Raw genomic sequence first — 13,817 nt, forward strand, 5'->3', positions numbered from 1 at the left:
TTAACACATGTTCATTATATAAATGGCTGCATGAATGGATAGAAGGATGGATGGATGGACACACAGTATTTGGTAGTGCTTAATGCATGACAAAACCAACATATTCCACAAAAGTTCTTATTCATGGAGAAAAGTGATTAGTAAAATGTCACAGAAAGTGGAGGACTTGGTGTTAACTTTGAAAGAGGTAGACAGGGAAAAAAGATAGAAGAACATTCCAGAAAAGAGAGAAAATTATTTGATTATAGCTGCAAAGTGGGGATATGTACATGTGTTTGTGACATTTGAAGACCAGAGATGTAGCCATCAGGGTTTGTATAAGGGAATGTTGTGAATACTGGTTGGGAAGGTAGGTTCAGGCCAGTTTTTACAAGAACTTTGTTGCTTGATTTAAACCTTTTGAGTTTTATTCCTTCAATAATGGGGAGTCACTGAAAGGCAATGAGCAAAGGGAAGCAACTGAAAAAAAATGGGTAAATTGAGAAGATAAAGTTGAAAAGGAGTAGATTGAAAATATAGGTGACTAACAGTTGGGAGCTATTTCAATGACAAATAGACAAGTGGTGATTTCAGATTTAAATGGTGAAAGTGAATTTTTTTTTTTAAAGGAGGATACCTATAAGTGATAACATACATGAGAACTCAAGCAAATCAATATCATTTCTTTCTAAGCCCTTAGGAGGGTAATGGAACCCATCTTCTTCATTAAGATGCTAAACATATTTAATCCTGTAACACTTTATAATCATCATTTAATAACTTGGAGTTGTAAAAGGAATTATTTAAAAAAAAAAAAACATCACCCAACATTGAATAAAACAATTTTTCTAGTTTATCTCGATGAGTTTTATGTATTGTTAATAGTCTTCATATTTTATTTAGTCAAAGTCAAAAACAGAACCAGAGGATTATGTTCCCTATAACTGAAGTTTTGGCAAATTGTCGCATGATCTGGACTGGTTCTCATATGGCTTGGGTGTTTTTAGAGGAGGAATAGGCTAAGACTTTAAAATCTCTTTGAGCTCTATAAATCTGTGAGACTCTAAACAAAAATATCAGCAATTAGAAAGAAAAGAAACAGAAGAACAAAAGAAAACCTCAATTTTTGTCCGTAAAGTTCATCTTTAATCACATTCCTTTTATTAATCCAAGAAAATGAGAAAGAGGAAATTTATAAGAAGATATAAAGAAGGAGTGCTTAAAATAAGATAGAGAATAAGTTTATGCTGGCTAAGTCCAATGACCATTTTCAACTTAACACTGAAGTCACAATGCATTTTTGACTCCTTTTTTGTAAGCTGCACGGTGAAGAGCCTGTCTCCCTGGTTGTCAGGATAATGAATATCAATCTGAAGATACCCTAAGGTGTTATTTTTTCAGTGAATTCACCTAGGCCTTCTACATATAGCTATTCACTACAGTCAACAGTTTTATAGTCAAGTGGCAATGCATTTCGTTTACAAATGCTGACATGAAAGTAAACTTTATAATGCCAAGCGGGACTGATTGATCCCCTCCCAGCAAGACCATTGCAATGAAAATACTGACTTTCACCAAGAAATTCTATTGATGGTTAGTACTCTAATTTTAGGTGTTATTAGTAAAACAGATTTTACTAATCTTTTACATTTTTACTGCTTTTCAAAATCAGACAAGTAAGATAAAACATCACAAAATATCTTTGTCACTCTGAAGTGGGGAGATTCTTAATTAGGACACTGAGGGGTGCCTGGGTGGCTCAGAGTGTGATCCTGGAGTTCTGGGATTGAGCCCCACGTCAGGCTCTTCCCCTGGGAGCCTGCTTCTTTCTCTCCCACTCCTCCTGCTTGTGTTCCCTCTCTCACTGGCTGTCTCTCTATCAAATAAATAAATAAAATCTTAAAAAAAATTAAAAAAAATATTAGGACACTGAAACAACCATAAAAGATAAAGATGAGAAATTGGATTATATTGAAATAAAAAATATTCTTCAAAAGGTATCTTTAAAAAGTTGAAAAGCAACCCACAGAATGAGAAAAGATATTTACAATATATGTATTTGCACAAATATAAATAAATCAATAACTCAGTAGAAAAACAGGCAAACAAATACCCTTCACAAAAGGGTATCTAAATGGCGATTAAATCTCTGCAAAGGTGCTCAACTTTATTAGTGATTTTTGATAAAGTACAAATTAAACCATAACTAGATACCACTAAAACACCACCAAAATGATCAAGTGAAAAAAACTGATAATACCAAGTTTTGGCGAGGATGGAGAGTAACTTGAACTTCATACAGCATTGGTGGTTGGTAGTGGAAATCGATAAAACCGCTTTTGAAAGCTGCTTGGCACCATCTTCTCAGGAATAACACATGCAAAGCCTCTAGCCAGCAGTTTTGTTTCTGGGTATATACCTCGCAGACATATGTACGTGTGCTCAGTCAGCAAAAGCCATGTGGAAGAATGTTCAGTGACGCACTGTTTATACCGCTCCTAAACTGAGTCACTATCCGAATACCATCAATGGTAGATTGGATGAGTAAATTCTGGAATGTTACCTCAGTGGAGAGTATTGGGAATGAAAAATCTGAAGCTCTAATAAAGATGACCCTAAATCATCATGTTGAGCAAAGGAGCCACTTTAAAAAAAATGACTGAGCATGTGATTTCTTTAATATAAAACAAAACAGGTAAGCATTCTATTAGTCATCAGATGTTAGAATGATTACCTTCTGAGGGGAGACGGTGTTTCTTATTTGGAAGGAAACCACAGGTAAACTTTTGAAGGGGGTGGGGAGCATTCTGTTTCATGATCGGACAGCTACTACCTGAGCCTGTGGAAATTCAGCAAGCTATATACACTTAGGCGTACTTCTCTCTACACCTGTGTGTGTGTGTGTGTGCGCGCACGCACACATGATGTTCAGTAAAAAGTTAAAAATACCTTAGAGAAGTAGCATGTGACTAACAGATTCCAGTAAAAGTTTCACAAAATAGAGAAACAAAATAAGGCAGTTCGTTTCCCCTCTCCTCTCCCATCTTCCAATGTTTTTCTCTGTCCAGAAGTAATCACATAAATGGTTAGGCATCTTTCCATCCCTAACCATGGCATTTACACACATATATTCATACAAGTAATAGTCTGAAAATGTAATTAAATTTTATTTTATGCGTTGTTCTTTAATCAATAACATCAACTTGCTCTTTAATTGATTTAGCAGTGTATAACGCCACAAATAAAGTATGGCAGTGAGTGAATTTCCCTACCCTTTTGTCACTTATGTATGGGATCAGTCTTTTTAACTTTAGACAATGGGATGGACAGCATTCATTTCAGTTAAAATATCCTGGATTTGTAATGAGGTTGACAATCTTTGCTTTTATCTGTATCTTTTTCTCTTAGGTGGCTTATTTTTACTTTCTTTAATTTGATATTGTTCTCTATTAATTATAGATGTTAATCTTTATTCTGATATTTAGTTTATATTTAAATTTTTATATATTTAAACAACTTTATGTATCACTTAATGACTTCTAGGTTTGGTGTGTTGCTTAGATAAACTCTTTAGAATTTAAAAATATTCCATTATAGTTTCTTTTTTAATTCATCTTAAGAATTATAATTACTTAATCCACTTGAATTTATTTTTGTGTATGGAATGATGAAAGTATTTGACATCTTTTCCCCAAATGGATAGCTAATTGTGTCAATACCATTTGTGGAGTAGTCTATCCTTTCCCTACTAATTCTGAACTTTACCTTTCTCATAAACTACATTTTCATATAGTCATGGCTTTGTTTCATGCTTAATTGTTCACTATGAAATGTGTAGATTTCTGCGCCAATGCCACAATTTTCAAAGTTAATCTAGCTTTATGGTGTGCTTTGATAGCTAACAGGGCAGAGAAAGCTAATTATTCTTTTCCAAATCAGGTTGTTAATTCTTAAAAAAAATTCTTTGGTTGATATTCATTAGTATTACATTTATAGATGAATTTAGTGAGACTTCTTCCCTACAATATTGAATTCTTTCAATACAGGAACTTAGGCTCTCTCTCTCTCTCTGTCTTAATCAAGTCTTCCTTTATGTTCTTTAGTAAAGATCTATAGTTTTATTCATGCAGTTCTATAGTTTTTGTTCATTTCTAGTTGGATTTATATGTTGGTGTTTTATATAGTATTGTTGCTGTTATGATAGCCTTTTTTGTTTTTCAAATTATCTTCTTTAATTATCAAATAATGGTAATATTAGGAAAAAAACATTTTGTAATTCACAATTTCACCACCTTAACAAGCCAAGTATTTCCATAACATTGTAATCCCTTCCAGGGATTTGTCCATATGGCTGAATATTTTTTTTCCAGTTTTATTGAGAAATAATTGACATACATCACTGTATAAATTTAAGGCATACAGCATGATTGTTTGATTTACATATATTGTGAAATGATTACCATAATAGGTTCAGCTAACATCCATCTTCTTATATAGGTACAATAAAAAGAAAAGAGAAGAATAAAGGGAAAAAAATCTCTCCTTATGATGAGAGCTTTTAGGATTTATTCTCTTAACAGCCTTCCTGTATATTATACAGCAGTGTTAGCTATAGCCGTCATGTACATCATAGCCCTAGCACTTATTTTTTTTTTAAGATTTTATTTATTTATTTGAAGGAGAGCACAAGTGGAAGGGAGAGGGAGGGGGAGAAGCAGACTCTCTATTGAGCCGCGAGCCCAATGCAGGGCTCGATCCCAGGACCCAGAGATCATGACCTGAGCCAAAGGCAGACGCTTAACCATTTGAGGCACCCAGGCGCCCCAGCCCTAGCACTTACTTATCTTATAACTGGAAGTTTGTACCTTTTGACCACCTTCCTCCATCTTCACTAATATTTTTATTTCATTGGTTATAGGTTTATAGTCTTACTTAGGTAGCTTCTGAATGCATAGAAAGCCCTCATTCCTCCCTTTACTTAGCCATTCCATGTGACTTGGACTTCAGGGCCTCCCGCACTTACCACTTACCTGACTGTGGACATCGTTCAAGCCAAGTTCCACCTGAGCTCCACTTCTCCCTTTCTCCCATCCATCTGTCTTAGACCAGCCTGTCCTTCTCTACCAGGACTATCGGAATCAATGCTGCATTTACACCAGATCCATTGGTTTTATATTTAGCATGTTACTAAGTTGCATGATTTAAAAAAATATAAATAAGGAAGAAACTAAGGAAGAAACAGCTGTAGTAAATCTTTTGTTATTATTGTTGCAAAATTATTCTAAACTTCTCTCAGAATAACAGTGAATGGAACCTGAAAAAGAGGGATCTAAAGAAGGAATGTAGTGCTTCCTCGTGCACTTAGCATACTGTATCCCCTAGCTCACCCGTCATTATTCCCACCTTAGGTAGCTATTTTAAAAGCATGCTCTTCAAGGCTGTTTTGGTGTCATATTAATATGTGTGGCTCTCAGTGGCTAAAGGAGTGCTGCTGGAGAAAAGATATTTTTTAATAATGCAGTCTGCTTCTTTAGGAGGCATGACTGAGGATCTGTCAGAGAAGATGCTTCCAAAACTTCTGTGATTATTAAATTGGCCATGGCAGGGTTGGTGCTAAATTAACCTGCAGCTGTGATAGGATAATTCCAAGCCTGACACTCCCATCGAATTAGTTGGCATTCAAATTCAATCCACTTTTGAGGAAAAATTTTACACCATTTTACAAATGGGAATGTAGTGTAAAAAATATGAATTTATATGATAACATGGGGACTATGCACAATGAAATTGGTGATAGTCACATAATTTTAAATAGACATTTTAAAAAATTTTTATGGTGGAATTTTGAATATTTTGAATTAAGTAGATAACTGACCTCATTCTTTCTGTATGGAGTCTTTTCTGATTCTATTTTGGGGAGTCAGACAATGATTACCTATCCGTGTGAGTTAATTGGTCATTTTTACCTAAACCTCAATGAAGTAAATTAATTGCCTATCTCCTATGGGGTTGGGGGGGTGGGTAACAGAGTCAATCAAATACTTATTTCAAAAGATCAAGACCTAAGCTCATGAAGTTAAGGTAGGTCCTTCAAAGTAAATGATTGGAATTGGGCAAAGTCTGTGAAATGATAGCGTAAGATTGATGGGCGCAATCTTGAAAGATCTTGAAGATAATGTCGATAAGCAAGATGTTTGACCAGATGAGCAAACTCTTTTCCTGGAAAATGGGTTTGCAAGAATTTTCTAAAGCAAACACTTTTTTTTTTTTTTAAATTGGTTTACATTCTTATCTATCTGGTCAAGAATTTCCAGGAAAACACAGTCAAGTCGTGTTTTCCCTTCTCAATCCCAGTCATTGAGTTGTTTAGATGCAGATGATGTTAATTCTCTTAAAGCATTTGAGTTGGCAATAAGCTGAATAAATAAGGTCAATTTAGATTACGGAGAATCTTGGAGGACAAAGAAATTTGACTGTGAGTGTTAAATTTAGTTTAAGGATATCGGCTTGCCATCATGATTTTGCTACGATGAAGCTATGTGACAGTATTGGACCCACTTTCAGTTTTCTCTCAGGCTTACTTGTCTCCAGAATACTGAGCCCCTTGTTCTGCTTTGATAACTGCAGCAGCAACCACCTCCATTTGGATTCGTTTCTGCCCCCTGAAGCCTAAGGGCACCTTGCCCAGAGTCTCTGACTCTTACGGACGCTTCAGGCAACATGCTACGGGCCATGGGATTCGACTTCCTAGGAGATGCCAAAGAGGCCAGGTAGCAAAACCCAGGAGTGAGGGGGAATGAGTTAACGTCCCGTCGGGTAAGCTCTCAAGAGTGATAGAAGAACTTCTCGTTCTTGGGTCTAGCAGGTAAATTCTCTCTTCATTCTCTCTCTGACAGACTATGTTGAGGCATGCTACAAATTTCTGGAGCTTTCTTGCTAGACTGGTATCTGCAGAGAAACCAGCTTTGTCTCTTTGAGCTTGGAATGAATCCGTGATCAGCAGAACTATACATCATTGACGTTTGCTTTCCACCCTTCCCTCCCTTATCTCTCCTTCCCTTACTCTTAGCAACCTGGGTTTTCCCTCCCAAGAAAGCATAACTATTTAAGCCTTGCCTTCAGCTCTGTTTTCTAGGAAACCAGGCTAATCCAGGGACCTTGCACTATTACATCTCTTCATGCTCTTCAATTTTAATAACTGTAAAATGAGGAGATTGAACTAAATTATTTCTATGATTCTTTTAAGTTCTGGTATGCCATTATTATAATTTAATCACTAAAATTTTTGAGCAAGGAAGGATTGATAGAACGCTGACCTTGGTAGCACAGTTGGGATTTTTGGAAGTATAAGGAAAATAAGCTAAAGCAAACTAGAGAGAACAGATATTTGTAAAAAGTGCTGTCCTCATCTGCTAACTACTAAAGAGGAGATGACTCAATCAGATTCTCATAAATGATGCTGAAATTGCACTATTGTCAACATAAATGTGAAAAAGAAAGATCAAGCAAACACTCCTACAAAACGCCTGACTGTTGTGGACAGAGTCATCGAAACAAAGAGAGCTTCGTAAATTCATGAATTCGTGCCCTGGACAAGGACATTCCATCTACTTCACTGTGGAAGACCAGGGTGCCTAGCCAATTCTAAACAGCAAATGCATATTTTTTTTATGCAGTGTGATTCAGTTTTGGGTAAGGAGGGAGATGTCCAGGGAGGTCTTGTAACACAGACAGTCCTAGCGGCGGTCACACAACAAAGTGGGCTTTTCCCTGGTGGGTCCAGTTTGTCTATCTGAGTGGCTGCCCACGCTCTCTGTGCCTGGTGACAGAATCCAAATGCTCAGAGGTGGAGATGGGCTTTGATATCACCTAGTTGAGCTCCTTGACTGGCAGGAAAAAGAAGCCTAGAGAACTGAAATAATTTTCCCAAGGTTATATACTTCTGGACAGTGAAGGACCACATGCTAATAACAAATGCCTCTTAGACATCTGATGTACTGACATCTGATGTACTGACATTCTATAGGTCATAGTAATTATGAGTGGTATACTTTTCTTGTGCGTCTGTCATCTGGAATTTTAGGAGTCAACAAATCTTCAACGCCAAAGAGAGATGACGAAACAAAACCCACCATCTAGTTGGCATCTTACGTAATGAACCAGAATAGAGTAAGTCCTCACTGCTTCTCAATTTGGGCAAAGTCCTCAAGTGTAAGTGCTGTTTCTCCTCCGCTTCTCAAGTTGGATAAGAACCACACTGTGCACCACCCGTTCCATGAAACGGATCGGCAGTAACTACCCTCCTGAATCTAATTAGAAAAAACCAGATTCATCGCTGGTTGGCTTGATGTATTAGTATTCTATCGTGATGCGTTAGGAGGGATATGTATTACGTCTAACAAGTCCCACTTTTTAGGTGAGTAAATAGCAGTAGTGTTGTTGTAACAGATTATGTAATACTATCAGAAGGGCTGAATCCATAACGTTCTGATTTTTATCCCAGTGCAGGATGACTCACGAAGTATTGGACTACTTCAGTTCTATCCTCCATTAAATAAATGATCAATCCATTCAATTTAGTCACTGACTCAATGATAACTTCTCTATCTTGTGGAAGCCACAGCACAATGAAGATTGAAAGGGAAAAAGGCACAAGCATGCAGCAATTTAGTCTAAAACAAATAGCAAAATAAAATACTTTCAGAGATCATTGTGTATAAAGTAAATATTATATGACAGGTACAGATAAAAATATAACTACCATGGAGAGTTCACAGGAGGAGGATATATTTTTTGGCTGATGGAATGAAGCAAAAACTTCATAAGAGAAACTATGTTAAACCTGAGCTTTGAAGAATGGGTATGATTTGATGAGTTGGGTAGAGGGCATTAGGGTCAATGGTAAACACACACATATTACATACGTAGAATTCACCAAAAAGGGTGAAAAAGGGTTTAAAAATCCATGATTAAGAGAATAGGGAATTGTTGAATTGTTTTAAGCTCACAGTTGACAAACTAATTAAGGAGTTAAGGTCTGAAAGGCAAGTTGGGGCCAATTTGAAGAGTATTCATTACTAATGAAAGGAATTTTAACTTTATTCTGTAAGCAATAAATTCATTGCAGATTTTTGAGCAGAAAATTAATATAATTAAAACTTTAAAAAGGAAACTTAATCTAGAAGGACTATATATTAAAAAAAATAAAGGAAGCTGTAACTATAAGGAGTGGACTAGTAAAAAAGACTGCTTCAGCATTCCAGGATAGAAGTAAAATATTCCAAAATGAAGGTGCTCACTGATGGCTGGATATTACAAAGCCTGGGGTGAGAGAAGAGATTGAACATAAATGCTGAGAGAAAATAGAGCCTGAGGGAGGTCAAGGAAGAGAGACTGAAAATAAGGCACTAATATTGTGACCAAGAGATCCTTAATAGTCACCAAGAGTAAATGATCAGAAGTGGGCAGTGAGAATGCATATGCAGTGGGGGTAAATATTCTTTCCAGAAATTTCTTTGTGGGTAGTAGTGATTGGTGTAATCCTCTGGAAGAAAATCTGGCCATATCTTCAAAAGCCTTATATAGGACATGCCCTTTTATCCAGTGATTTAATTTTTAGGATGCCTGAAAAGATTTGTAAGCCAGGGTAACCAGTATAGGAAAAATATTGAAAATAGTGAAAATGTGTACTAATGAGAAATTAGTTAAACTTATGATACATCTATAGAATGGAACACCATATGGCCATTAAAGGTGTGTCTTTTAACAAGAGTTGGCACATTTTCTGTAAAGGTCCAAATAGTTTTATGGTACAGACAGTCTCTGTTACAACTACTCAATTCTGCTGTTATAGCCACAAACAATAGGTAAACCAATGAGCATGACTGTGTTCCAATAAAACTTTATTTACAAAAACAGGTGGCAGGCTGGATTTGGTGTATGGTTCATAGTTTGCCTACCCCTATAGTTGAATATTATGTAATGAATTAGAGACAATGTGACATTATTAACAAAAGTAATTGGCAATATGGAAATGGCAGGCTTTAAAATGATATCTACAACATTTCCAATTTTGTGAAATATAATGTTTGTGTATGTGTATGTACACCAGTCTCTAAACAGGGCATTATCTTGAGTCCTGGCATCCCCGTGAATTTTATTATCTATTTAGTGCTTATATGTATTTCCACATTTTCTACAACAATTATATATTACTTCTTTCTGTAACCAGGGGGAAAGGGTATTTTTATATTAAATTTTGTAGTGAGAGAAGTGAGATAAAATAAGAAATTGACATGGTCTACTAAGTCATGTTTCCAAGCTAAAAATGTGGCAGGTCTTCATGAGGAATTGGAAAATTCCACTGATACATGACTGCTGAGTTAATTGTGCATAATCTAAAAGGCTTTCCTTGTAAGTTATGCCTGTTTGGAAGTCTGCAGTCATAAATGACTAATCAGCACTTGCTAAGAGAAGCAAAGTCTGTTTGCAAAGACCATCTTCTTAACAAGGTGAGAAGATGTTGGCTGTGACAGGACTGATCCTGGTACTACGTAGATGCCCATGAACCACGCTTCTCCCCAGCTACCAAACTCATCTGGCCTTAGTCTCTGTGCTGTCCTATTCTCGTTCATTCCATGTTATTTTCCCAACTTGTTGCCCTGATATCTCTACAAGGATTGTTTCCTCCGTGTGGAATAGGATTTTTTTCTTACTTTTATTTCTCTTTTAAGGAAATGTGTATTATTGGGGTGCCTGGGTGGCTCAGTCAGTTAAGCACCTGCAGGTCATGATCCTGGGCTCCTGGGACAATGTCCCGCGTCGGGCTCCCTGCTCAGTGGGGAGCTTGCTTCTCCCTCTCCTTCTGCTTGCCCTTCTCCCTGATTGTGCTCTCTCTCTCTCTTTGTCAAATAAATAAAATCTTAAAAAAAAGAAGATATGTATTATTTGCTACATATAAACGATTAATAGAGGATATAGGTTAAGGTGAAAAGCATAATAATATAATGAATGCCCATAAACATAAGAATTAGGTCATTACCAATAGAATGCATATCATGTTTCAACCCCCTACCTTAGAAACGATCACTAGCCTTATTATGAGTTTCTTATTATTTAAAATATATTGTTTTGTCACATTTGCCTGTATGATTCAACAATATACTTTAATTCTGCTATATTTTTATCTTTATAAAAACTACATATCATGTTTAGTTTTTTGGGATTTACCCTTTTAGTTAGTACTATGTTCTAAAATTTGGTTGTGTGTGGTTTAAGATTATACATTTTTACTGCTGTATAGTATTTGTTGTGTAAATAGAGCATAGCTGGTTTATCTAGTCTCCTTTTCATGACTATTGAAATGTTTCAAGTTTTTATTACACAAACATTGCTGCCATCAACATTCTTATATATGTCTCTTGGGTATTGTCCCATGAAGAGGATTACTTGATTGTAGGGTGCTTGTTCTTTTAATTTCTTTCATAATACTAGGATTAATCAGACATTCAGTTTCTTTTGAATCAGTTTCAATAGATTAAATTTTTCTAGGAATTTGTCCATTTCCGAGTTTCTAAATCTACTGGTGTAACGTTGTCCATAATGTTCTTCTGTTATGTTTAACCTCTGCTGTATCTCTCATTGTGTCTTTCTTGTTTTTACCATTTTATTGAGGCATAACTGACATATAATTGACTGTACATAATTGAGGTGTCTAATTTGGTGAGGGGACAGCCACGGCAATGTACTTCTCAGATCTTCTAGTGCTAGGAGAGTAATCGACTAACAGTCCTGACTAATGTGCTCTGAAATCCATCCACCGTTTTGGGTCCAGGCCACGCTTCCCACAGGCCATTCCTATCTAGTGACCACATAGGGCAAGAAAATAAGGGAGGTTCATTCCTTTGAGATGCAGGACTCCACTCATGGACCCAGAGCACTGTGTCAGCCTTGCTAAATTTCTTAGAATGACACTTTAGTCCAAGACCTTCCTGTTTTCCATCCTGCTTTCCTTACCCTTATGTCTCCCATACCTGGTCAGTCCTGCCCCAGGGTCTGATGGGTCTCCCAGCCTCCTCTGACTCCTTCCCCCATTTCCCTCATAGGTTTTCTCCTCGGTAGAACTCTTGCAGTCTGATCCTGTCATGGTATCTGCTTCTTGAGGACCGGGCCTAACACAGTGATTTTGACCTAGTCATCACTGTGAAACCATCACCACGGGCAAGATAATGAACATACATACCCACGAGCCATCACCCATCCTTCCTTCTACCCGGTCTCCACACAGCCACTGATCTGATTTCAGAAACCAGAGACTAATTTGCATCTTCCAGTAGCTCATATAAATGAAGTCATAATATGTACCCTTGTCTGGCTTTTGACAAATTCAGCATAATTATTTTGAGATTCATATATATTGTTGCGTGTAGCCATAGTTAATTCCTTATTATTGTGGGGTGAGACCTTGCTGTACAGATAGACCACAATTTAAGCATTCATCTCTTGACAGACATTGAGTTGTTTCCTATTTTCCGTTAGTACAACTAAAGCTCTATGAAAATTCATACAAGTCTTATAAGCCTTCGTACAGTTGTCATCTTTTTTGGACAAATACCTTGGAGTGAAATGACTGGGTTATATGATAGGCATATGTTTAACTTTTTCAGAAACTCAAACACTGTTTTTTAAAAGTGTTTCTAAATGAGTTTTATGCCTTCCCTCTTTTATCTTTAGCCAAATATTTATCTATTTCATTAACTTTTTCAAAATTATCCTTTTGGCTTTGTTGATTCTTGATGTTTTATATTTCTCTCCAGTATAGATTTGTTTTCTGTCTCATTGATATATTCTCTAGTATTTATTATTTCTTACCTTAGTTTTCTGTCTTTTTATTTGCTGATATAAGAATTGAGACTATAAATTTAAGCATGCTTTCATAGCCTCTTATATAGTATTTTAAAGATTATATATCTCTAATTATTTTTAAATGATAATCTGACTTAACTTTCCAGATTCTGGTCCATTCTGAACCAACCTGCCCAAAACCAACCAAACTGTAACCATATACTTGGGGAGACGGAGGGAGAAATCAGTGTTGATTTCTCAGACCAAATTTCCTGGCTCAACACCATATACATAATATCAAAACACAGAAACTCTTATCAGATATAGCACATTCCGACTTAATATTATTCATTCTCTTATGACAAATAGTATATGTACACATAACTGCTTGACTGTACACATGTATTAGTATATTTTCTCTACCTTTAAGTTACAAGCTTCTTAAAGGTAAACATAGACTTAACACAGACCTTAAATAAAATAGCTGCTCTGGGAGATGTGCTAGTTGAATGTAATTAGTTAAGGGGTTCACTTCTGTACTTGCTTTCTGTAGTATCATTTCTCAGCTTACTGTCCAGTTTATTGTTTCCACAAATATTTACTGAGGACCTACTATGTGCTGAGTGATCTTCCAGGCTACTTTATCAAAGTAGAGAGAACAGATTCCCTCGTAGATATTATATTGCAGAGGGCAGTCAGATAGCAACCTAATAAAAAAGCATTAATTTTGCGGGGGGAGAGATGCTACAAAGAGAAAGAGATGGGGCACATAGAGGGGGAGGGTGGTATTTACATGGAGTGGCACTTACACACTTCGCCTCTCTGAGTATAAGCTTCTGGAAGTCTTTATTTTTGCATTTATTTTAGTTTAGGTTTTTGAACTGAATGTGCTGTTAAACATGGAGTTTTTAGGCCTTTCACAAACACTTTCTGCAAATGGTCAGAAAAGATACCAAACTTTAAAAAAATCCCCTACTTCTTTCTTCTTGTTTCCT

This window comes from Ailuropoda melanoleuca, chromosome 14 (assembly GCF_002007445.2).
Source record: "Ailuropoda melanoleuca isolate Jingjing chromosome 14, ASM200744v2, whole genome shotgun sequence".
NCBI classification, from domain to species: domain Eukaryota; kingdom Metazoa; phylum Chordata; class Mammalia; order Carnivora; family Ursidae; genus Ailuropoda; species Ailuropoda melanoleuca.